The sequence below is a fragment of the Lissotriton helveticus genome, chromosome 6, assembly GCF_964261635.1.
Source record: "Lissotriton helveticus chromosome 6, aLisHel1.1, whole genome shotgun sequence".
Classification (NCBI taxonomy): domain Eukaryota; kingdom Metazoa; phylum Chordata; class Amphibia; order Caudata; family Salamandridae; genus Lissotriton; species Lissotriton helveticus.
In genome coordinates, this window is record NC_136067.1 from 32788511 (window position 1) to 32814593 (window position 26083).

Consider the following 26083-nt stretch of genomic DNA (forward strand, 5'->3'; position numbering starts at 1 on the left):
TGAGCATAGCACTTGTAAAGCTACATCCCACGCTATTGGTCTGCGTATTTTTTATAGTGCTATGGGCAGAAGACATTTTTTTACATCTACTGATGGTTTTTAAGGCAAAAATTCCTCCAACCGTGCTCTATGCAATTGAATCAATCCCTGTTAAGGATTGGAGTTTTTTAGATAGGATTGAAGGTCAGATACTACGTAAAATATGTAATTTTAACACATTAGGTCCAACGGCAGCAATTAGACTGGAATTTGGCTTGATAAGTTCCTATATCCAAGGTTTATCCAGAGTTCTGCGCTGGGGATATCAGCTAAGAAAATAGCGAGCCAGAATTATTAAGAGGCTTCATGTGCCGTGAAATCTTCAGTGTTTGGGCAGGTTATTACTCTTTTTATTGTGATTTTTAATTGGCACTAAACATGTTTTGTATAAAAGAAGAATCAGTGATTACCCTTCCACCATTAGCATTTATATCTCTTTTAAAAACATTAAATGGCAAAGTTAGCTTTGATAAAGATATTACATTTTGTAATTCTAAACAGAGATTAAAGCTAATTGCCAGGACAAACTCACTGAGAATTTCACAAAAATATTTATTTTGGAATTTAGAACACGGAACTCGATGTTTGCTCACTTTATGTCGTATGAATCTTTTACCTCTAAACGACTTAACAGCAAACTGGCCCCAGAATTTGAAAAATGGAAAAACTTGTAATATGTGTAAACTGAACATTCAGACCCTGGAACATGTCTTGTTTGCCTGTACAGCACTGGCTTCGAGTCGCCATCGTTGGCTTCGGCCGATGTTTTTACAAAATTGTGTTATAAATGTAGCTTCAGCCCGAGATTATCTTTTCTGTCCTAAAAACGAAGCAGTGCGTGTAAAACTTTTACATTATTTTAAGGAGTTTATGTATGTATTTTAAATCTTTTCCACATTCTTTTAACTGCGCGGTTAACCCCCTTGTCTGTCATCTTCTTACGAACTATTAGTATTCTCTCTTTTGTCAGACTGTATTTTGCAATTTGATTGGCTGCTATTTACTGCTATTTACCCAATAGAGATATGTTGCGTTCGTTTCCCACTATGTTCTTGTGGTTACTTAATTGAAGCGTAATTTTGGCTGTATTTTGCACATGTTAAGACATGCTCTGTTATTCTTCTTTCTTGCTGCTAATTCCAAATTGAGTTTTTAGCCAAAGCTGAATTTTGGACTCCATTTTGCATATGAACTAGTTGCTATTTATTGTCCTTTGTACATTCTTGGATATGCTCCACTATTCAGAGTTTTATCATGTTTTATTCTTGTAATAATATGCATGTACTTTTATGTGGACCTCTTAGGAGTTCCAAATCTTTATTAAAATATTGAATTGAATTGAATTGAATTGAATTGATGAGCTGGGGGTTAAGATGGGTTCCAGTTTGGAATAATCCCGAACTGGAGCTAAACAGAGTCATTCTGAGGGACTTCCAGTTTCAGGAAAAGGCCAAACTTATTTCATGGCTGAAGTACATTAGAACTACTTGTAGGGAGCTGGGGTGCCCTGACCTGTTCAATCATCCAGAAAATATGAGTAAAGGAGATGTGTCCTGGGTTCAAAATCATTTCTGCCCTAGCACACATGCTGACAGGGAAAGTGGGGAATAAGTTACGCCCTCAGTTTGCGCAGATACTAGTATTTCTACATACGGGTGCATTGAACTTTACCTTACCTTTGACATTAACGTTGATTTCTGCTGACCCTCTGTGTGTTGAATAACTTTATTGGCTTTTAGCTGACCCTACAGGATGGAACACTGTTGAAAATTTAACTCCATGTTGTGGTGACAACTTTTCAGCTGAGGATACTTTTTATTCTGTACTGTTTTGGGACCTTTTCCATGCCCCCCATAGACAATTTCCTCTTCTTCCACTTCTGAAAGGGCCAAAGTTTACGCAGGCTAGACCAGCTCTTATAGTTTTTACAAATGTTACCTCATTAATATGTTGGTTTTAATGTAGCGAGGTTTGTAAATAGCGCAGTCAGGCTTAGAAAATGAAGCGACTGACGAACTTACTTTTTTATCTCTTCTGTATTTATGGTAACCTTATGAATAATTTTTAGTGATGTTACTGTTCTTATTGCATATTATGTTTTCCCCTGAATTTCATTTTAAACAACCAGGGGGCAGATGTATCATCCGTTTTTTTTGTCGCAAACGATGCGATTCGCAAAATAGCAGCGTTTGCGACAAAAAAAACGGGATTTGGAATGTATCATGCAAAATCCTCGCAATATCAAGGAATTGCAAATTTTGCGATTCCTTTATATTACGTAAGCATTTAAGAAATCGCAAATTGTGATTTCTTAATTGAAATGTATTAAGCATTTCAGTTTTGCGATTTTTGACTAAGAAATCGCAAATGACCACCAACTTGTAGTTGGTGGTAATTTGCTAATTCTGTTACAAATGCACTTTTTGCATTTTGTAAAGGTGCCATGTGACGCTCATACATGCCCTTAGGGCATGTATGTGCGCCATATGCGCACACATGTACATTTCACGGGTGCAGCAGGGTGTCCCTGAGACACCCCTGGCACCCTTGAAATTATTCTCAATTTGCGATTAGCAAATTGCGAATCGCAAATTGAGGATAATTTCACATTCATTCCTATGGGCCTCCTGGCCCATAGAAATGAATGGGAAATGATTCCTTAATTGCGATTAGCAATTTGCTAATCGCAATTAAGGAATTTTAAGAAATCGCTAAAAAATAGCGAATTTCTGCATACATACCATTTTGCAATTCTCAAATAGCGATTCCTTAAAAATCGCTATTTGAGAATCGCAAAAGGGTATCTTGATACATCTGCCCCCAGGTGTTATAAGAACTGTTAAGACCAATTATGCTTTTGGATGTTTTGTATGCTTTTGGCTACTAGGGTGGTGTGTGGTTTGTGTCTTGATGTATTTTCTACATGTTCATGTATTTTATTCGGACTGTATGTTTCTTTTGTGGTTTTTATTCACCAGTAAAGATCATTTTGATGATGATGATGATAGTATCTTTAAATATTCGTTTTTGTGACTTTTACTTTCCTTTTATTTTCCTTGTTGGTTAGATTTTCTTTCTGATTTTTGCTTTCTAGTCTTTATTCCGACCATAGGGACTAACATGGTCCTAGAAATGTGGTCGGATTTAGAAAATGAATTAGCTTTGATACCGATTGATACAAGAGTATCATGAGTACAGATAAAGTAATCTTGTGTGATCAACTATGCTGAGGTAACAAGCTTGTGCATTTGAGAATAAATTGGAATGCAAGTCTTTTCTCCTTGTTTATGATTAAAGAAACACAAAAGCATTGCCATTGTACATGCATACATCTGAATCATTTTGTCCACCATAAGCGTGGAAGGGTATACTCAGATGTGAGTCCCTTGCTCATTGCACCATCAGGATTCAAGCAAGCCGGGCCGACGACGCCTGAAATGGCAGAAACCGGTCCCCAGAAGCTTGTTTCCTTCCCAGTACAAGAATTGGCTTGGTAGTTTGGTTTGCCCTGTTCCCATCATGCACTGGGACAGGAACAGACTAATTTGCATATAGCCAAGTTCTGAGCTGGGATGGTGCAGTGAGCTAAAAAACGGTGATGGATCAAGCCCTGATCTTTGGACTGGGTAAGAGTGGTCTGCTTACTTCAGGCACTCTGTTCATCACCACCCCCTTTTCTGAATCATTGTACATGCATGTCATGTGACCAAGGCTGCTGTGGTTGGCTGAAACGTGTTAGGGCGGTCTGCAAGATAGAAACTCTGAAACTGCAGAAGGAGTCTGCTTTGATATTTGAAGTTGAAAGATTGTGTTATAGTTAGGAAATAAAACATTAGAAAACATTAAAAATTCACCGAAAAAAAACAAAGGTTACAGGGACGATATAGCGAGGAAATAGAATATTAAAAAACCTTTGCAATTCACTGGAAAAACCAAAGGTTAATAGGGATTTTATAGTTAGGCTCACAGTTACTGGAAAAAAAACCATTGAAACTGAGCAGTTATAGTTACCTGTGCTAACTATAACGTATGCCTCCGCAATGCACTGCTTATGGCCTCACATATTACATCACTCATAACATGACCAGTGACATCTTTGCTTACATCACTGATGACACCTCAAATGACATCATTGATGACATCATCTAGTGAATGTGAGTGTTTTGTAAAATGTTTTGAGGGTTAAACCTATAAACTAAGACACTACAAGAGATAAATACGTATTCTTTGTGTACTACTAATGAGTGATACCATTTGTAACACACATTATGTGAGTGGCTGTGTGAATGTGTGTATTCATGTGTGAGTAGGTGTCTGAGTGGTTCTATGAGTTTGTAAGTGGTTCTATGAGTGAGTTGGTGCATAAGTGGTGTATGGGTGGGTGAGTGGGTGATTGAGTGACTCCATGGGTGAGTGAGTGAATGTGAGAGTGACTGTATGGGTAAGTGTATCCATGTGTCAATTACTGTATAGGCGAGGGACTACATCCAATGGTATATATATATATATATATGAGAAATTGAGTGGATGTGTGAGTAACTGTATGGGTGAGTGAGTGGCTGTGTGACTCTATGGATGAGTGAATAGGAGTGCAAGCAGCTGTATGGATGAGTGACTCAGTGTGGGAGTAGCTGTAGGGGTATATGAGTTGAGTTTAAGTTTACGTCTGTATGCCTGGATGTGTGAGTGGCTGTATTGGTGAGTGAGTGGGTGCATGAGTTTCTGTATGGGTGAGTTAGTGGTTGTATGAGTATGAGAGCAATTTATGGATCAGTGTGTGAGTACTTGTATGGATCTGTGAATGGGTATGTAAGTGGTTGTGTGGGAGTGGGTATATGAGAGGTTTATAGGGGTGTGAGTGGGTGTGTGAGTGGTTCTGTGGATGATGTCATCAGTGATGTTATCAGTGATGCCACTCACTGATAACATCACTGATGACATCATCCACAGAACCACTCATGGTGTATGTAATATGTGGGGTCATTAGCAGTGCTTTGCAGGGGCGTAAGTTATAGTTATCTCTGGTAACTGTAACTGCTGCATTTCAATGGTTTTGTATAAATGAAATGTGAGCCTAACTATAACGTCCCTGTAGCCTTTGCTTTTTTCAGTGAATTTCAACTTTCTTTTAATGTTCTATTTCCTAACTACAAGGTCCACACTATTTGAAAGCACAGAGTACTCTCATGTGGCGTACGGATGCTTTAGTATTATGATTCTCTCACCCTTTTGGTTATGACTGGGTGTAGGCATTATAGTGCCATTCAAACTGTATAGTGATTGAGTAGATCATTCCACATATTCTAACTCGAATAGCCCTGACGAAGTCACGGTCGTAACGACCTATCGACAAAGCACATGTTGGCTTTGTCGCCAAACTATGTAATCAACAGTACGGGATTAATTGCCTGCTTCAAGACAAAAGAGAATGCTAATTACTACTAAAGTAATATGAAAATTTTGATTTCCATTGGGGCCTGAGCTGAAGATTTTGAATTAAAATGGACTATCAATACATTATTACTATTTAAGTAGATTGGTGAGTGCTCGGATATGCTTGTTACAATGTCCCTGTAACCTTTGCTTTTTTTTGTGAATTTTTAATGTTCTATTTCCTAATTATAACGTCCTTGTATTCTTTGTTTTTTTTCAGTGAATTTCTAAGTTTTTAAAAAAAATGGTATTTCTAAATTGTAACCTGAAATCTTTGAGAGGTGGGTGTGTGTGCCTGTGTGGGTCTGTGAGTGGGTTTATGAGTGTCTGAGTTGGTCTGTGAGTGCGTGAAGGGGTCTGTGAGTGGATTTGTGAGTGACAGGGCATAAGTCCTAAAAAAAGAAGTGGGGGGCACCGTCACCGGAAGTGACGTCATGACAGGAAGTGACGTCACAATAGGTGGCTTGCACCATCGGGCTCATTGCCTCCCCTCGCTCACCCCTTAGATGCGGTTGCATCTGAGAAGATGTGAAGGTTGTATACCTATTTATTTTCGGTAGCGCTATAATGGACATATATGTCACTTCACAGCACTTCTTTAATGGTCAGAGGGAGAAACTGATTTATTTGCCAATAAAAACAACAACAAGAAAGAGGAAACATAAATAAACTGTCTCATACGATCAAAACGTAAAATCTGACTCCACATCTTCATGAACTTGGAGAAAGTGTCTGGCAGTCGTATTTTCATCCCCAGTCACCATTATCTCTTCCAAGCACTTGACTGCCTATTGGAGGACTTCGGTTCCCCTGAAATCTCTAATTTATTCCAAAGAGCCGTCCGCGCCGAGTGAGTTCTCTTTGAGTGAGGGGTGACTATCTAAACTGCACTCTTTCCAGCTTGCCTCCCACCACTTGACGTGATAACACGAGCCCCGCCAGGCAGAGACGCATCCCTAATGGATCTATTCTGAGTATGAGCAGCGTGCTGTGAGCTCCGATCTCGTCCCAGAGAGGCCAAAGAGTGAAGTCCAGCTGTTTGGCAGGGGGGACGGCGTCCACCTGGTAAAATAAGTGGGGGGACGCCGTCCACCCGCGTGGTACCCCGACTCGAGCCCTGGTGAGTGACTGTGTGGGCCTGTGAGTAGGTGTGTGAGTGCCTGTGTTGGTCTGTGAGTTGGTGTGTAGGTTCCTGTGCAGGTCTGCGAGTGGGTCCGTGAGTGCCTGTGTTGGTCTGTGACTGGGTTTGAGAGTGGTAATATGTGTCTGTGAGTGGATGAGTGAGTTTTTTGTGTGTGTCTGTGCATGCATGTGTGTTGGTGAGTGGGTGTGTGTGTCTGTGAGTGCCTGTGTGTGTCTGTGAGTGCCTGTTTGTGTCTGTGAGTGGATGTGTGAGTGCTGCTAAGGATTAGGGGCATTTGCATACTTAGGGTATTTAAAAGGGAGAACCATGGACTCTGCTCTCACCAGGATATGACAAGAAAGAACCCACTCGTCACAGTCGCTACAGAAGAGATTGCTCTCTGATACATTAACAACGCATTCACCTCCAGCCAGGATTTCAGATGGTTTTTCAAAGTGGAACTGCAGGGAAAATGCACTTTCTTTGCCAAGCCGAAGAAGTTAGGATAAGTTGTCCATTACAGATGTGGAGCTTCAACTTGGATAACTGTTATGTTTATGTTAGAAAGTGCTGCCCATTGAGTTAAAAAAAAAAAATAAGTATTAAAGCCAGACTAGAATCACACCTGCCTTTTTCACCAAGAAAGGCCACAGTTTTGAACAAAATGTCTACCCAACTGGAGTACTATCTACTGTATAATTGGTAGGTGCTAACTCTTTAGGTACTTATATATAATTCAATGGGGGAGGAGGAGCTGCATGGCCCCCACTCCCGAACTGATTTCTGCTCCAGGACACCATCCCCCAGTGCACGGCCATGTGTCTCTGGGTGCCCTAGTGCCACCCAGAGCACCCAGAGTGCGAGGGGACTGTGTGGGGAGCCTCAAGGCCCCCACATTCCCAGCCAGCTCCCCCCTCCTGTGAGAGGCGGCATTGCTATTACACTCAGGGTGCTGCTGGAAATACAGCTCCCTGTGTGCAAGAGCAATAGTTCCATCTCTTTCCTTGCCCGCATGTCTGTGGGCAGGGAAAGAGATGAAACTTCCGCCTCCAGCAAGTGGGAGCACGTTGGCAGCACCTGCTTGCTGGAAGCAGAGTGTTTGCTTTTGCTTGACGGGAACTGCCAGCTCCCGCCAAGCAAAAGCAAACTGCTATGTCCCAGGGGTAGACACACCGGAACATAGCAGGAACCATCCCTGGGACATGGTCAAGAAGGAGGCCTCTCCCCCTGCCTCCTTTCATCTGCACAGGCCAGCCCCTGAGAGGTGGTGGTTCCCGGAGCTGTTAATGGCCACAGAGGGGGCCATGCAGCCCCCCTCCTTCATGTTTAAAAATTATTTGCCCCAGGGAGATGGTGTCCAGAGGGCTGGACCCCCTCTTTGAATGTTCACTTTAGCCTCAGGAAGGCGGTGGTTCCCAAGGCACGGGGGATCCACGCGGCCACCCTTATATTATTCATTCATGATAGCCTCGGAGAGGTATTGGTCTCTGGGGCCCAGGGGTGCCTGTGTGCCCCCTCCACGGATTAACTATGAAATTAGCCCCAGGGACGCTTTGGTCCACAGCGACTGGGGGGCCCGCAATGCCCTCTGTTTAGTTTTTACCAGGAGCCCTGGGGAAGTGGTGTCCCCCGGTACATTAACAAGACTGTGGATGGGGGCCCGTGTGCTACCCTCTGTTTTTTTATGTATACCGTATGCCCCTGAAACTAGGCCCACCCGGGGGCTTCTTGAAAAACAAGCGTGGGAGACCACGCTTGTTTTCATTTTTGAATTCACATGATATTTGTGAATATGCGCATATTTCACCATGAACTTTAAAAAAATGCCTTTCTGCCCCGTTATTGTCTCTATGAGACCCCAGGGCCAATGCTTTGGGGGGTCAGGGCATTCCTACCCTGCCCCCTTTTCATATATTTTGAGTTATTTTTGAAACTTTGCTGAAGATGAGTCCCAAAATGGCTGCCAACACTTCCTGGTTGGAGTGTTGGCAGCCAATCAGAGCTCTGCAGAAGTTCATCATTCCTCGCAAAGTCGTCATGTCCACAATTATACAAATTTGGATTTCCTTAAATTTCTCAACAACTACTGGACAGATTTACACCAAAAAACAAAAAGCACTATCTGTGGCTTAGAAGCACTGAGGCAGCCTCCGTGATGTCTTTGGGATGGTCCAGCCCCTTGAAGCCTCACATACAGGCTTCCACACACTGTAACACTTTAAGAATCACCCCAGAACCCTTCTCTCAACCCCCCCACTGTATCTCATCCAGCACACCTCCTCTGGGAGCCATTCCTGGCTCGCACTGGAGGAAAGAGACAGAATCTGGTTTCTATGGGATGAGAACATGGAAAACATCTGTGCCTTACACATAATGAAAGTGAAAGCAGAGAGGTTCCACCACTCCTCACTCCACTCTCCTGCACTTGTGGCCTCCCCAAGAAACAGACTGTCAGCCTTCCCATCCAGCCATGGGGAGCAGAGAGCCCACTCCTCATTGGGCCCCCAGTGGCCGCCTCTGATGAGAATCAAAAACAGGCCTCAGCCTCATACTTTTTAAAATATTTTGCTTTCTGTACCTAAGGGGGTCCCCACTCCAATGACGTGTAAGCTGTGAGCCCCCAGATCACCTTCCACCTCCCCCACTCCCCCCTGCACCGCTGAGGCCTTAGGCACATCCCCTGAGTGAATTTTAATATCATTTTAATTTATAGCTTGAGCTTGGCCTCAGGGAATTAGAGCGCATTCCATCAACCCCTGATTACATTACACAACGTCGGACTATTTTTTTGGTGGCGGAAGGAGACCATGATCAGAATGTACAAAAAAGTAGAAATTGCGATTTGTTAAATGCGATTCTCACTGAATTGCAATTAGGAAATCGCAATTCCTAATTTAAGAAAAGTTACAAATATTAAATAGTGATCCCGAGTGGATCGCAAATTGACCTAGCTCATGAATATTAATGAGGTGACGTGCCTGACGTGGAGTGTTGTAGAGTGAATGGCGAAGAGTGAAGTAGAGCACTGTAGTGTGGAGTGGCATAGAGTGTCGAGTATTGTAGTGGCATAGAGTAGGGTGGACTGATGTAAAGTGCATTGGCAAAGAGTATTGTAGAGTAAAGTGGAGTAGATTGCAGTGGCCTACAGTGCAGCAGCATACAATGCAGCGTCGTAGAAAATTGTGGCATAGATTAGACTTTTGCATAGTAGAGTGCAGTGGTGCAGAGTGCAGTGGTACAGAGTGCAGTGGTACAGAGTGCAGTGGTACAGAGTGCAGTGGTACAGAGTGCAGTGGTGCAGAGAGCAGGGGTGCAGAGTAGAGTAGAGTACAGTGACGTAGATTGCAGTGATGCAGAGTAGAGTGCGGTGGTCCTGAGCCTCCGCCTCCCTCTCCCTCGATCACACAGTGAAACAGTGGCGGACGCTCCTTCTCCTACCTCACTGGTAATTCCTGTAACAACCTCCCCCTTCACCTTCAGACCTCACCCTCTCTGCTGGAATTCAGGAAAGCACTCAGGACCTGGCTGTTTGCCTGAACCCACCTGAAGCAGTGAGACCCTCAATGCCAGGATACCCTGAAGGGTGATTAGTCTCGCTTTCCAAATCGAGATTGATCGATTAATTGAAGGAAAAAGTTTGGAAAACAAGATCAAATTTCCAGATGACAGAACAACCTTCAACATGCTTAATATATTCTAGGTTATAAAGACAATTCTGGAGAGAGGCGCATGATCAAAGCGATCAAACCCAAACCCCAAAGTGACAGAGTCCTGGCGCGCCCGCTCCACGCACTGTCTGCCGGGGACAACCTGAGGCGCAACACAGGACAATGTTTACAAACAGAAAGAGTGAGAATCAGAAACACTGTGAAACAACACAAGCATTGCCCCTATGTACCAAGAGAGACAGACACTATAGGAAATATTGTGCTGACATTAAAGCTGCCAAAGAAATACCCTGGAACCATTGGAATAGAATCAAAGAAACCCTACCCCCGAACACGTATGAGAGAACACCGCGGCTTAGAATAAATGAATCACTGCAATATAACTCAAAGCTGTCCTCACATCACATAACTATTCTTAGGTGTAAATGTCAGTGTTCTAATGAAGGCTGGAATGTTCCACAGGATGCTCAAGCAAGTGTTCCTTGAAATGCTTACATTTTCTCCTCGTGTTTGTTCCATTGCCAGTCTCTGAAAGGGTGTGCATCGTGAGGCTGTCAGACTAGTGCTGTACAAAACAGCCTGGGCTCGGATTAACAATCCTGTCATAAAGACCGCACGATGACATACTTGTTATGTTATGTTATTAAACCAAAGCGACTTCCCTTGTTCCAAGGAGTCCACGGCTCTCCGGTGCAAGTTGGTAATACTATAATAATAATCCACATTTGTAAAGCGCGAACCATCACCCGTTAGGGTCTCCAGGCGCTGGGGGCTGTCGAGAAGATTAAGCAAGCTATGGCCCAGAGTCACATGGTGCTGGGCTGACCTGCCGCCGGAGCCGGGGATCGAACCGTGATCCCCAGATTCCAGCGTCAGTCGTCCTGGCCGCGGCGCCACACCTCTCACCTCTATGCAAACTGATACAAGTTTATTCACCCGGTTTTAGGTGAACCAAGAGATCTGTTATGTTATGTGTACTTGTAAAGCGTTACACTCACCCAGGAGGGTTCCTGGCGCTACATCAGGAGCTGTACGGGCCGAGCCAGAGCCTGGGTTAGGTAAAGAAACGCGGCTTCAGTTTTATGCACTCTATCGACGATTCACACTTCTGTTGTATATTATTTCCCTGTACGCATACTATTTTTTCCCTGTGTATCCATTGTCTATGCAAACTTTGTGAAGCGCTCTGATGTCCTGCAGTCGCCAGTGGGTAGTTATAGTTAGGACCGCAGACAGGAGCGTGACGGCGCTTGCTGTTTTACTGCTTTTAACAGCCTGATTATTGTTTATTTTTCCATTCTTTTAGGTCGCTTAGACCTTCGCTCTTCTTAGCCCCTCACCTGCACAGTAATTGTGTCCCGCACCGCCGCTTGGCGGGTTGGTTCTTGGGGTGGCGGACATCTTGGTTTGGGGTGAGTGTGCCATTACTCCTGACAGCGCTTCATTGCGCATGCGCCAGCGGGGGAACGCGTATTTAACGCGAGTCCCCGTTCTCTCTCCCCTGACAAGGAGCGCACCGCAGACAGGAGCGTGACGGCGCTTGCTGTTTTACTGCTTTTAACAGCCTGATTATTGTTTATTTTTCCATTCTTTTAGGTCGCTTAGACCTTCGCTCTTCTTAGCCCCTCACCTGCACAGTAATTGTGTCCCGCACCGCCGCTTAGCGGGTTGGTTCCTGGGGTGGCGGACATCTTGGTTTGGGGTGAGTGTGCCATTACACCTGACAGCGCTTCATTGCGCATGCGCCAGCGGGGGAACGCGTATTTAACGCGAGTCCCCGTTCTCTCTCCCCTGACAAGGAGCGCACCGCAGACAGGAGCGTGACGGCGCTTGCTGTTTTACTGCTTTTAACAGCCTGATTATTGTTTATTTTTCCATTCTTTTAGGTCGCTTAGACCTTCGCTCTTCTTAGCCCCTCACCTGCACAGTAATTGTGTCCCGCACCGCCGCTTGGCGGGTTGGTTCCTGGGGTGGCGGACATCTTGGTTTGGGGTGAGTGTGCCATTACACCTGACAGCGCTTCATTGCGCATGCGCCAGCGGGGGAACGCGTATTTAATGCTCCTCCCCTAGCGCAGCGGGATCGCGCAGCGGGCGTGCCCTCGCGTGGCCAGAGTCCTGCCCGTCTGCGCCCGTCCGCGCTAAAGCCGTGCGGGACGTGGCGGGCCCTGTGTCGCATATTACATCTGCTCCTGTTGCCATGCGGTCATATTCTAGGGAGAGTCTGTATTCCATCGGCAAGGTGAGTTGCAGTTGCACTCTACCGCCGGTCCATCCCTTATGTGGACCGTACCGTTGCCCCTGCAATGGCTTGGCACTTGAGACCCCCCTGCCTCTCCCTCGGAAAACTCCTTCTGTCGTCCATCACAGTAGGGGTATTCCTTCCACTCTGAGGATCATGAACCTAAATGTCAGGTCGATTCTGAAACATCAGCAGAACGTGTATGACTTGATTGAGAATGAAGCTCCGGATATCCTTGCTTTAACTGAAACTTGGCTTCAGGAAGCCGACACTGCCATTCCCAACCTAGTCTGCCCTCCTGGCTATTCTATGTACACCCTGAATAGATCATCTAGAGGGGGGGGAATAGCCCTTATAGTGAGGCCCAGCTTTCCTTGTGTGTGGAACGGTCTCAGGATCGCTGGGTGTGAAAGTGCCTCGTTTAAAGTCTCTGTCAGCCCAGAATTTACCTTCTCTGGTATGGTGGTGTATCGCCCGCCGGGCAGTGACGTGGCGTTCAGGAATGCCTTCCCGGATATTGTTGGCGCCTTGGTCACCGTTTGCGCCAATTTCTCTATCCTGGGTGATTTAAATCTGCACTTCCATACACCTTCCAATCTGACTACTCGTAGTATTTCCTTGGACTTAGAGGCCTTTCAACTTTTCCAGCTGGTCTCCCAGTCTACTCATTCTGGGGGGCATATTCTTGATCCTTTTTTCACCAATTTGACAGAGGCTAAAGTCATCTCGATCACCCCTGTAGAATGGTCTGATCATTTTTTGGTGTCCATCTGTTGCCCTATATTGGCTACCACTTCTACCTCTTCAGCTAGACGGGTACCTAGGAGATCCTGGAATAAACTCAGGCTGGAAGATTTCCATCATCTTCTGTCAGTGGAACCCCTGGGCCCATTGAACAACGTAGAGGAGGGGTACGATCTTTTTTGCTCTTGGCTCACTAGGGCTCTGGACGTTCTGATACCTACTGTATCGATGAAAATCAATCCACGCGAGTCGAGTCCCTGGTATGATGGCGCTCTGCGCGCCTTGAAGGGAGCTTGTAGACGGGCGGAGAGGGCCTGGCGGAAGACATATGGGGCTGAGTTAAAAGCTGCATATGCCGCATCCGTCAAGCTCTACCATCGGGCTATATGTCGTGCCCGAGCGGCCTTCTATGCCGATGAATTCCGGAACAGCTCCAACCCGTCGAAGGCCATCTTTAAGGCGGTTAAAGATCTTATGGCAAAGCGTATTACCTCCACGGCTGAGAGTTCTGTCGCACATTGCGAATCCCTTGCCTCCTATTTTCTGGGAAAAGTCCAAGCTATATACCGGACATTCCCCAGTATTGGGACCATGTTGGGTAGTTCCAACGAGACACCTCATCAGATCACCCTGCTTTCATTCCCCCCTCTGACCTTGGAAGGGTTTGATAAACTTGCTTTGCAAGTTAAATCTGGGTCCCCATCCGATCCAGTGAGACCTGCTCTCTTTCGAGACCAGACCTTTATGGGACGTCCTGTTGTACGTTCCCTTGTCAACCTCTCCCTGGAGTCGGGGGTGGTTCCAACTAGATGGAAGCAGGCGGTGGTGTCTCCGATTATTAAAAAACCCTCCTTGGACCCGTCTAAACCGGAAAGCTACCGTCCCATTTCGCTGCTACCCTGGCCAGCTAAATAGACAGAGGCCCATGTCAATCTGGCCCTGTCAGAACATCTAGCCCGAACCAATGCACTCGATCCCACACAAAATCGCTTCCGTGCTGGTCACAGCACGGAGACTGCTCTTCTTGTGATGGTGGAACATCTCCGTGCGAGGTTGGATGCTGGTCAGATGGCGGCGCTGATCTTGTTAGATCTCAGCGCCGCCTTCGACACTGTATCTCACAGCATCCTCCTGCATCGGCTCGAGGAGATTGGTATCGGTGGCCCAGCGCTGCAGTGGTTCCGCTCTTTCCTGGACGACCGTTCCTTCTGTGTTGCCATCCCTCCCTTCAAGTCCAGGTTCCAGCCTCTGGCCATGGGGGTTCCGCAAGGATCCTCGCTGAGTCCCACGTTGTTCAATCTTTACGTGAGACTGCTGGCTGATGTCGCAAGGCAGTGGGGCCTAACTTTGGTCTCATATGCCGACGACACACAGCTGGCGGTTACTCTCAGCGGGGATGCGGAACAGGATGCCCCCAGGTTTCAGTCTGGACTGAAGGCGGTGGCTAGCTGGCTGACAGGAAACTGTCTCCAGCTTAATGCCACTAAAACGGAGGTAATGGTCGTCGGGAAGGGAGTGGAGCTTTGGGGCGATCAGTGGTGGCCTTCTGAGTTGGGCCCTACTCCGACCCCGGTGTCGGAGGTGAAAAATCTAGGGGTCTTGTTGGACGCTGGTCTCACCTTTGCAGGGCATACCAAAAAAACTGCAGCCTGTTGTTTTGGACTGTTACGAGGTTTAAGACCAGTTCTTAAATTCTTCGACGCCCCAACCAGACAGCTTGTTGTCCAGGCAACCATCATCTCTCGCCTGGACTATGCTAGCTCTCTTCTGGCTGGGGCCAACCAGGCTGAGTTAACTCACTTTCAGCGGGTTCAAAACGCCGCGGCGAGAGCCATTGTTGGCCTACCTAAATTCTGCCCGGTGGCTAATGTCCTCCGCTCCCTACATTGGCTCCCTGTTAGGAAGCGTATTCTTTTTAAGGTCCTTTGTCTGACCTTTAAAATCCTGAGAGGTATAGGCCCTGAGATCTTGTCCAACTGTATCTCCTTTTACGTCCCCACCCGTAACCTTCGGTCCCAAGGTCTGGCCCTTGCTGTTGTTCCCAGATTCAGGCTCAGCAGGATGGGGGTTCGTTCTTTTAAGGTGAGAGCTGCACTACTTTGGAACACCCTCCCAGTTGAAATCCGTCTGCTCGAGGACCTGTTGTCTTTTCGAAGAGCTATTAAAACATTTCTGTTCTAGTTATCACTTTTAGGTCCTATTTTATCCTGTTGTGTTATGTTTCTCCTTGTCTCTGCGCCGGGACGCTCCTTCGCTGGAGTCGCTGTGCGCATAATAAATTAATATAACATAACATAACATAAAATGTTTCCATTGGAAAAAACATTTCTTGACTTGCCTATATCTTTGTTGCCATTTGACCAATCTTTAGTAAATTTTCCAAATAAATGTCAGGTTAGGCCATGTTGAGCATGGAAACTTTTGGGGTGATCTGTCAACTGGGGCAGAGAAAAAGGGGGGTGAGAAAAAGCGTTTCCCATGTTAAATACCATTAACTCTTTAGACACGTCTGCAGACCGAACCGCTGAGCGGATTTGCACTAAATTTGGCAGAAACTGTCTTTTGGTCCCCGCATAGTGCTTTTTACTATTTGGTGTAAATGTGTTCAGTAGTTGTTGAGAAATTTAAGGAAATCCAAATTTGTATAATTGTGGACGTGACGATGTTGCGAGGAATAACGAGCTTCTGCAGAGCTCTGATTGGCTGCCAACACTTCAACCAGGAAGTCATTTTGAGACTCATCTTCAGCAGAGTTCCAAAAATAACACAAAATAAATAAAAAGGGGGCAGGGTAGGAATGCCCTGAACCACAAAGCATTGGCCATAGGGTCTAGTAAGGACAATAACTGGGCAAAAAAGCATTTTTTTAGAGTTCATGGCGAAATATGCGCATATTCACAAATATTGTGTTAATTCAAAAAAGTAAAACAAGCGCAGTCTCCCGTGCTTGTTTTCAAGAAGCCCCAGGGTGGGCCTAGTTCCAGGTGCATGCGGTATACATAAACAAATAGAGGGAGGGCACACGGGCCCCGATCCAAGGTCTTGTTAATGCACTGGGGACCACCACTTCCCTCAGGGCTCTTGTTAAAAATAAAAATGGGGCATTGCGGGCCCCGGAAACCACCACCTCTCCAAGGCTATCATGAAGGAATAATATAGGTGGGCCACGCAGATCCCCCGTGCCCCGGGAACCTCCCCAGGGCTAAAATAAACATTCAAAGAGGGGGTCCAGCCCTGGGGACATAATCTCCCTGAGGCTGCATGGGCCCCTCAGGGACCATCTACAGCCCCAGGGACCACCACCTCCCTGGGACCGGCCTGCGCAGATGAAAGGAGGCGGGGCATGAGGCCTCCTTCTTGACTATGTCCCAGGAATGGCTCCTGCTATGTCCCAATGTGTCTACCCCCGGGACATTGCAATTTGCTTTTGCTTGGCGGAATCTGGCAGTTCCCGCCAAGCAAAAACAAAGACTCCGTGTCCAGCAAGCGGGTGCTGTCAACGTGCTCCCACTTGCTTGAGGCAGAAGTTTAATCTCTTTCCCTGCCCACAGACATGCAGGCAAGGAAAGAGATGGAACTATTGCTCTTGCACACAGGGAGCTGCATTTCCAGCAGCACCCTGAGTGCAATCGCAATGCTACCTCCCGCAGGAGGCGGGGAGCTGGCTGGGAAAGTGGGGGCGCTGTGGCTCCCCACACTGTCCCATAGAGCACTGGGTGCTCTGGGTGGGACTAGGGCACCCAGAGACACATGGCCGTGCCCTGGGGGATGGTGTCCTCGGGCAGAAATTGGCTCGGGAGGGGGGCCATGCAGCTCCTCCTGCCGCATTGAATTATATATAAGTGCCTAAAGCGTTAGCAACTACTAATTATCCAGTAGATAGTACTCCAGTTGGGTAGATATTTTGTGCAAAACAGTAGCCTTTCTTGGAGAAATAGGCAGGTGTGGTTCCATTCTGGCTTTAATGCTTGTTTTTTTAAATAAACTCAACGGGCAGCACTTTCAGACATAAACATAACAGGTATCCAAGTTGAAGCTCCACATCTGTACTGGACAAATTATCCTAACTTCTTCGGCTTGGAAAAGCAAGTGTATTTTCTCTGCAATTCCATCTGAAATCCTGGATGGAGGTGAATGCGTTGTTAATGTATCAGAGAGCAATCTCTTCTGTAGTGACTGAGACGAGTGGGTTCTTTCTTGTCATATCCTGGTGAGAGCAGAGTCCATGGTTCTCCCTTTTAAATACCCTAAGTATGCAAATGCCCCAAATCCATAGCAGCACTCACACACCCACTCACAGACACACACAGGCACTCACAGACACACACAGGCACTCACAGACACACACAGGCACTCACAGACATACACAGGCACTCACAGACACACACAGGCTCTCACAGACCCACACAACCACTTATTCATCCACTCACAGACACATAGCACCACTCAGAAACCCAGTCACAGACTGACACAGGCACTCACATGACACAAAGACCCATATAGGCACTCAGAGACCCATTCGCAGAGCCACCGAGGCACTCACACACCCACTCACTGACCCATAGCACCACTCACACACCAACTCACTGACCAACACAGGCACGCACCACACACTCACATACCCATAGCACCACTCACACACCAACTCACTGACCAATACTGACACTCACACACCCACTCACAGACCAACACAGGCACGCACCACACACTCACATACCCATAGCACCACTCACACACCAACTCACTGACCAATACCGACACTCACACACCTACTCACAGACCAACACAGTCACTCACACACCCACTCAGAGACTCACAAGCCCACTCACGGACCAACAGAGGCACACACACCCACCTCTCAAAGATTTCAGGTTATATATAGGAAATACAATTTAAAGAAAACCTTAGAAATTCACTGAAAAAACCCAAAGAATACAGGGACGTTATAGTTAGGAAATAGAACATTAAAAAACATTCAAAATTCTCTGAAAAAAGCAAAGGTTACAGGGACATAGTAACAAGTATATCCCAGCACTCAAACATCCACTTAAACAGCAATAATGTATTAATAGTCCATTTTAGTTCAAAATCATCTTCAGCTCAGGCCCCAATGGAAATCCAAATCTTCATATTACTTTAGTAGTAATTAGTATTCTCCCTTGTGTTCAAGCAGGCAGATAATCCCGTACATTTGTTCAAAGCAAAGGGCTGTCGATTACACAGTTTGGAGACAAAGCCAACACGTGTTTCGTCGATAGGTCATTAAGACCGCGACTTCTTCAGGGCTGTTTGAGTTAGAATATGTGGAAGCATCCACTGGATCACCTCTGGACCTCACCCTTGCTGCTGGAATTCAAGAAAGACTCAAAACCTGGCTATTCACAGCACCAGCCACAGTGCCTAGACACCCTGGCGGGTGATTAGCAGCGCTTTATAAATCTGGTGATTGATTGATTGATTGTCAACAAAATATGTGCAGACAGCCGTTTTGTTAAATGAACAAGGTGGTAACCCGACTGAGTGCTACAACAGCTTTGCACAAGTCATTTGCGGATAGAGGTGCATCATGAGAGCTGAGCACATCTCTGTGGTAGGTACCCTTGCGTGAGGAGCTTAGAAGCACTGAGACAGCCTCAGTGATGTCTTTGGGATGGTACAGCCCCTTGAAGCCTCACATACAGGCTTCCACGCGCTGTAACACTTTAAGAATCACTCCAGAACCCTTCTCTCAACCCCCCACTGTATCTCATCCAGCACACCTCCTCTGGGAACCAGTCCTGGCTCACACCACAGGAAAGAGACAGAATCTGGTTTCTTTGGGATGAAAACATGGAAACATCTGTGCTTTACACAGAATGAAAGTGAAAGCAGGGGGGTGTCACCACTCCTCACCCCTCTCTTCTGCACTCGTGGCCTCCCCAAGAAACAGACTGTCAGCCTTCCCATCAGGCCATGGGGAGCAGAGAGCCCACTCCTCATTGGACCCCCAGGGGCCGCCTCTGATGAGAATCAAAAACAGGCCTCAGCCTCATACTTTTTAAAATATTTAACTTCCTGAATCTAAAGGGGTCCCCTCTCCAACGACTTGTAAGGTGTGAGCCCCCAGACCACCCTCCACCTCCCCCACTCCCCCCTGCACCGCTGAGGCCTTAGGCACGTACCTGAGTGAATTTTAATATCATTTTAATATATAGCTTGAGCTTGGCCTAAGGGAATTAGAGCGCATTCTATCAACCTCAGATTACATTACACAACGTCAGACTATTTTTTTGGTAGGCGGAGGGAGATCATGGGCCGAATGTACAAAAAAGTAGAAATTGCGATTTGTTAAATGCGATTCTTACCGTATTGCAATTAGGAAATCACAATTTCTAATGTAAGAAAAGTTACAAATATTAAATAGTGATCCAGAGAGGATCGTAAATTGACCTACCTCATGAATATTAATGAGGTGGGTCCAATTTGCGACCCATCAGGAATCGCAGCCAGGGATGGTGGCCTGCTTTGGTCAGCAGACCACCATGTCTGTGATTGCTTGTCAATAAACACATTTTTTTTGTTTGAAATGCAGCCCGTTTTCTTCATAGAAAAAGAAAGAGGGGATGCATTTCGCAAAAAAGACAAGCATTGGCAAAGCCAACAGGTCACGCCTATGCAAGAGTTATTGGCTTTGCCAATGTGTTTTAGCCATGTTCTACACCAGCGTGGCTGCTGTTCAGCATGGCAAAAAGTTAGTGTCGTAGAGAAGAGTGGTGTGGAGTGTTGTAGAGTGAATGGCGAAGAGTGGAGTAGAGTATTAAAGTTTGGAGTGGCATAGAGTGTCGAGTATTGGAGTGGCATATTTGCAGAGCAAGATGGTGCCTGTGTGATTTCCTGCCTCACCGCCACCTTCGCTACGAGACCTCTCGGCCGTCGGCTATGCGGCCTGACCTTGAGACACTGCTATGGTGGGGGCAGTCTGCACCTCGACAGCAAAGAGCACCACGACCGCGGACAACTCCGAGAACGCGGAGAAACCCGACAGCTCCGGGACGCGGCGCGGGAAGCAAGCCTTTAACCGCATCGCTGCTAGAGCGATTCCCCTGCTGTGCTGGACAGCAATAAAAATGGGTGTGGTCGTCATGAGCACAGGAGCACTGTACTGCATGATGAGCTGAGCTCGTCATGAGCATGGAAGGGGTTAAAAGCACGGGCACTTTCCTCAAACCCCGGAGCTCGGACCGTGCTGCTTGTCTTCCTGGGGCGCTGGAGCGGCTGGAGCGGTCCCGGTTTCTTGCTTGGCCTTCTTACTGCTTGGTTGCTTTCTCTGGTGGTTCAACGCTGTCCCTCGCGAGACTCATGGGACTTAATCACGCTAACCGCGGACTCTCCAACGGGTGAGTGGAGAATGACTTCTCGCTGGGTCCGGGGGTAAAAGGCAAAATACCATCCAATTCCAGCTCTGGTCCCTCAATTGCAGCGCCCCTTCCTTTGGAAGCGGAACCCACTCCCAAAGCCAAGCGAGAGACCGCGGGCTCTGAAAAGACTTCAAACAAACCTGCCGGTGGGGGACCCCCAAAGGAAGGGGGCTCCTCCCAACCCTCAGTTGCAAAATTTTCTCTTTAGCGGGAATGGGGACTAACTCAGGTCCTGACAGTGGGACAAGACCCACAACAACTCCAATAGAGAGAGTGGTTCAACAAAATCAGCCTCGGCCAGCCCGGTCAAGCTCCCTGACACACAGCTAGAGTCACAGCCTACTCCCCCTTTACCCGGCATACTCGGCTTAGAACCTGGCTTGATAGCTCAAACTCAAGGGCCTCTGATAGCCGATAAAGCCACCTTTAATATCAATTGGGATGCCTCAGCTTCCCCTGCCAAGACTGATCTGCTGACTGGTGCAGACACTAGCTTGATTCCAGCTACAAGCGCTCCCCAGGATCACGATATCTGGGGCCCCTCGCCCACCGATGCCCTTGATTTAAAGAATATCAGCACACAATAATTACAAAATCCAGGATCTCCAGATCCTTTGGGGGAGCACTTTTTCTCGGTCTCAGATGGTTCGAACTCTCCGGCGGAAGCAAGCTCCTCATCATCTAGCGATAGCGACCTCTCTGAATCCAACTTTAGTCATGCCTCTAAATCCTTTCCAGTCAGAGAAAGAAGAGTAAGCAGCAATCTCCATGTTAAAAGAATAAGTTGCAAATTATCAGAGGAAATAGCCTGACGTTTGACCTCTGTCTTTGACCCAACAACAAAAATGACAAGATAAAACACACATTAAAGCCCTCTTTCTTGCTCATTTAAATTCTGAACTCCAACAAGATTATTGTATTATTTAGGGGTGCTCCAGCACCTCCCCCCCACTCTCCTACTTCCTGCGGCTAGCATCACCAGCCTTGGCCACTGCGATTCCAGTGATTATCAACTGCTCCTTTGCCGCGGGTTGGATGACAAAATCTGATTTGGACCCATCTTTGATGAAGATGACTCTGTGGTGTCCATGGAGCAGGTAAGATTTTGGAGAAGTGGGTGGCTTCATGGGTGGCTACGGTTCTGGAAGACCATGGGCTCTGTAGAATGAAGAATTGTGGCCTCTATACAGCACAGAAATTGTCCTCTTGGCCAAATTGGACAAAGTTTGTGTGACCCGAGAGGAGCACCCCGTGAGCCGCCCTGCAGCTGGTAGACCTGTCGGCCGCTTTTGACACCGTCAACCATTGAATCTTGGCGAGGCATCTCTCAGCGGCGGGCTTTGACGTCTCAAATCTCCAATGGTTCATTTCAGTTCTGGGTGCGCGCACCCTGGTGCCCGCTCGATCCCCACATTCAGCTCAGCGATGCAGCCAGATGTTTGCAGAGTGCCTCAGGGCATTGCCCATTCTCTTTTGTCTGTATGTGGCACCTTGTCTGGTTTTTCCAGTTTTTAAGACTTATCCTGGGCTGATGTTACCCAGATGGTCCTGGATCAGAGCTCAGACATTTCCATCAGTCAATCGAGGACCCGCCTAACGACCTGTCCTGGTTGGGTGGCCGCTAACAATTTGTAAAAACGATTGGAGACAAATTGTGGGTTCTTATATTTGGTCAGGAAGCCTCCTTCGTGTTTGGCTTTGGCCAAACATGTCAAGAACCAGATAATTGCATGTCACTGAGACTTCTATCTCCAAACTCCAAAGTTTAGTTTTCCTGGGCCATATTATCAAGAAATGATGATACATTATCGCCTCTTTTATTAGCAGGAAACTGCCGCTAAAGCGGCGATAATGGGCTTGATAATATGCCCTTGTGAATTCCCATAGAAGCCCAGGTTCACAGCAGAACAAGCTCCCTCTGGCACTAAAGCCCACCATTTGCCAAAATTGTATGAGAAAAACCCAGAAGAAGGATTCACTCTGTTGATGAGCCGGTCCCACAGGGCGATGTGACGGGTCTTGCTTTTTTGTTTCTCTGTTCACTTGTCCATGTATATGTGGCCCCACGGCACCGTGATACCTTTGTTGACAGTGTGATCTACAAACAATTGAATAAGTTCATATATGAGGTTTCACGCAAAAACTAAAAACTTTAAAACACAGTAGCAAAATTGTGCATTTTTCTGTCCAGTTGCTCTAAAAAGTGGCAGAAAACTCCTAGGTGTTTCAGAGGGTTACATAAACTGAGCTATAAAGTTTGGCACTGTTTATCATTTGTAGAGCATCTTTAGTTCTGCTTACTCAGCAGTGACAAGGTGGGACAATTACAAGTTACGCAGACCTCACAGTTTCAGACCATAGACCGCAGTTGTCCCTAAAATTAGACATACTTTACAAGCATAGACAATAGCACTATCTCTCAGATTACAGGGACCTCTGAAGTTCAGACAACATACATGTCTCTTAGTTCACACCAATCTAACAGGCTAAGCCCCCAGAGAGTATTAGTCATGATAAATAACATAATAAAATGCTATACTCATAGACCTGATGAAAGGTTTCTAGAAATCACAAAAGTAACAGCCGAAGCTGCAAGTGCCCTCTAACACCAACAAAATAACACCAGCAATAAGTGTCCTTAACTCAGCAAAAAGTATCACTCATACATCAAATTTACATAACAATGTAATTTTCACAATGAGATATTAGCTTGCCTTTTTCTAAAAATACCCGAATATATTCACCTTAAATATTATGGGCCCGTTTCACAAAGGTAAACTTATGCTTTTGTGTAATTTTACTACTTTTCGGTATTCACAAAGGTAAACTTAAACCAAAAGTCTAACTTTGCTAGTAGTAACTTACCATTGTGAATACTGAAAAGTAGTAAAGTTATACAAAAGTGTAAGTTCATTGTGCAGCTTTTATGATTCACGTTGTGAGTTCGAATAAAACTTGACTTGACTTGACTCTTCGTTCTCAAATGTCAAATTTCATGTTCAGTAAATGCAAATTTGATCTCAGAACGTCAGCATGTCATTTTATCAAGCTGTCATGCGCGCAAATGCCTCCATGTGGAAAGGCTCTGGTTCACATGTCGATGCGTCGCCGAACAGTTGATGGACAGAATGCGGAACAATGTCATACATTCACCCCAGTACAGAGATCTGGGCCTAAATCTATTGTTTTTTGCTCCCCATGCCATTCCAGTTGTTCCCAGCCATATGCAAATCAGTCTTGACCCTGCACCCAATGGGAATAGTCCAGCCGAACTGCCAAGCCAGGTCCTCCCTGGACTGGAAATAAGCATCCTAGGACCGGTTCCGGGGTTTCACCCCTCATCAGCCAGGATAGCTTGACTCCAGTGGCATGGAAAGCACAGGACCCACGTCTGGGCATACCCTGCCAACTTAGGGTGAATAAAGCAAACACAAGGAGAGGATGGACAGAGCACTGACCGGAAACAAGCATCTTAGGACCAGTTTCGGGGTTTCAGCCCTCATCAGCCAGGATAGCTTGACTCCAGTGGCATGGAGAGCCACTGGGAGCCTCGGGCTTCCAACAGTGCCCACTTTATGCCAGGTCTGCTCATCAGAAGCTAAAAATGGCTATGGCGTGGCAGAGGGTCCACCATTATACCAGGTACATTATTATGGCAAGCAGGGCCACTGCTGTGCCTGAGATGGCCACCCCCTACAAGATGGGAGCCCAAAATATGCCACTTATGTACACCTCATAACATGGATACCATTCACCAAGTGAAAACCATATATTGACTTTCTTGCACCTTCGACTGCCACAGTGGCCTTTCCTACATTTCCTCTTGTGCCACCGGAGTTTACTCTTCTAACACAGCCAATAACATCGGACACTACTAGCAGGTGGGTCTCTTAAGTCTGACCTCTGACCTGCCTCCTAGCCGGTATAGGAAATAAAGCTCCCTCTGACCTGCCTGCTAGCCGGTATAGGAAATAAAGCTTCCTCTGACCTGCCTGCTAGCCGGTATAGGAAATAAAGCTCCCTCTGACCTGCCTGCTAGCCGGTATAGGAAATAAAGCTCCCTCTGACCTGCCTGCTAGCCGGTATAGGAAATAAAGCTTCCTCTGACCTGCCTGCTAGCCGATATAGGAAATAAAGCTCCCTCTGACCTGCCTGTTAGCCGGTATAGGTAATAAAGCTCACTCTGACCTGCCTGCTAGCCGGTATAGGAAATAAGGCTTCCTCTGACCTGCCTGCTAGCCGGTATAGGAAATAAAGCTCCCTCTGACCTGCTTGCTAGCCTGTATAGGAAATAAAGCTTCCTCTGACCTGCCTGCTAGCCTGTATAGGAAATAAAGTTCCCTCTGACCTGCCTGCTAGCCTGTATAGGAAATAAAGCTTCCTCTGACCTGCCTGCTAGCCTGTATAGGAAATAAAGTTCCCTCTGACCTGCCTGCTAGCCGGTATAGGAAATAAAGCTCCCTCTGACCTGCCTGCTAGTCGTTATAGGAAATAAAGCTCCCTCTGACCTGCCTGCTAGCCTGTATAGGAAATAAAGCTTCCTCTGACCTGCCTGCTAGCCTGTATAGGAAATAAAGTTCCCTCTGACCTGCCTGCTAGCCGGTATAGGAAATAAAGCTCCCTCTGACCTGCCTGCTAGCCGGTATAGGAAATAAAGCTCCCTCTGACCTGCCTGCTAGCCGGTATAGGAAATAAAGCTTCCTCTGACCTGCCTGCTAGCCGGTATAGGAAATAAAGCTCCCTCTGACCTGCTTGTTAGCCTGTATAGGAAATAAAGCTTCCTCTGACCTGCCTGCTAGCCTGTATAGGAAATAAAGTTCCCTCTGACCTGCCTGTTAGCCTGTATAGGAAATAAAGCTTCCTCTGACCTGCCTGCTAGCCTGTATAGGAAATAAAGTTCCCTCTGACCTGCCTGCTAGCCGGTATAGGAAATAAAGCTCCCTCTGACCTGCCTGCTAGTCGGTATAGGAAATAAAGCTCCCTCTGACCTGCCTGCTAGCCTGTATAGGAAATAAAGCTTCCTCTGACCTGCCTGCTAGCCTGTATAGGAAATAAAGTTCCCTCTGACCTGCCTGCTAGTCGTTATAGGAAATAAAGCTCCCTCTGACCTGCCTGCTAGCCGGTATAGGAAATAAAGCTTCCTCTGACCTGCCTGCTAGCCGGTATAGGAAATAAAGCTCCCTCTGACCTGCTTGCTAGCCTGTATAGGAAATAAAGCTTCCTCTGACCTGCCTGCTAGCCTGTATAGGAAATAAAGTTCCCTCTGACCTGCCTGCTAGTCGTTATAGGAAATAAAGCTCCCTCTGACCTGCCTGCTAGCCGGTTTAGGAAATAAAGCTTCCTCTGACCTGCCTGCTAGCCGTTATAGGAAATAAAGCTCCCTCTGACCTACCTGCTAGCCGTTATAGGAAATAAAGCTCCCTCTGACCTGCCTGCTA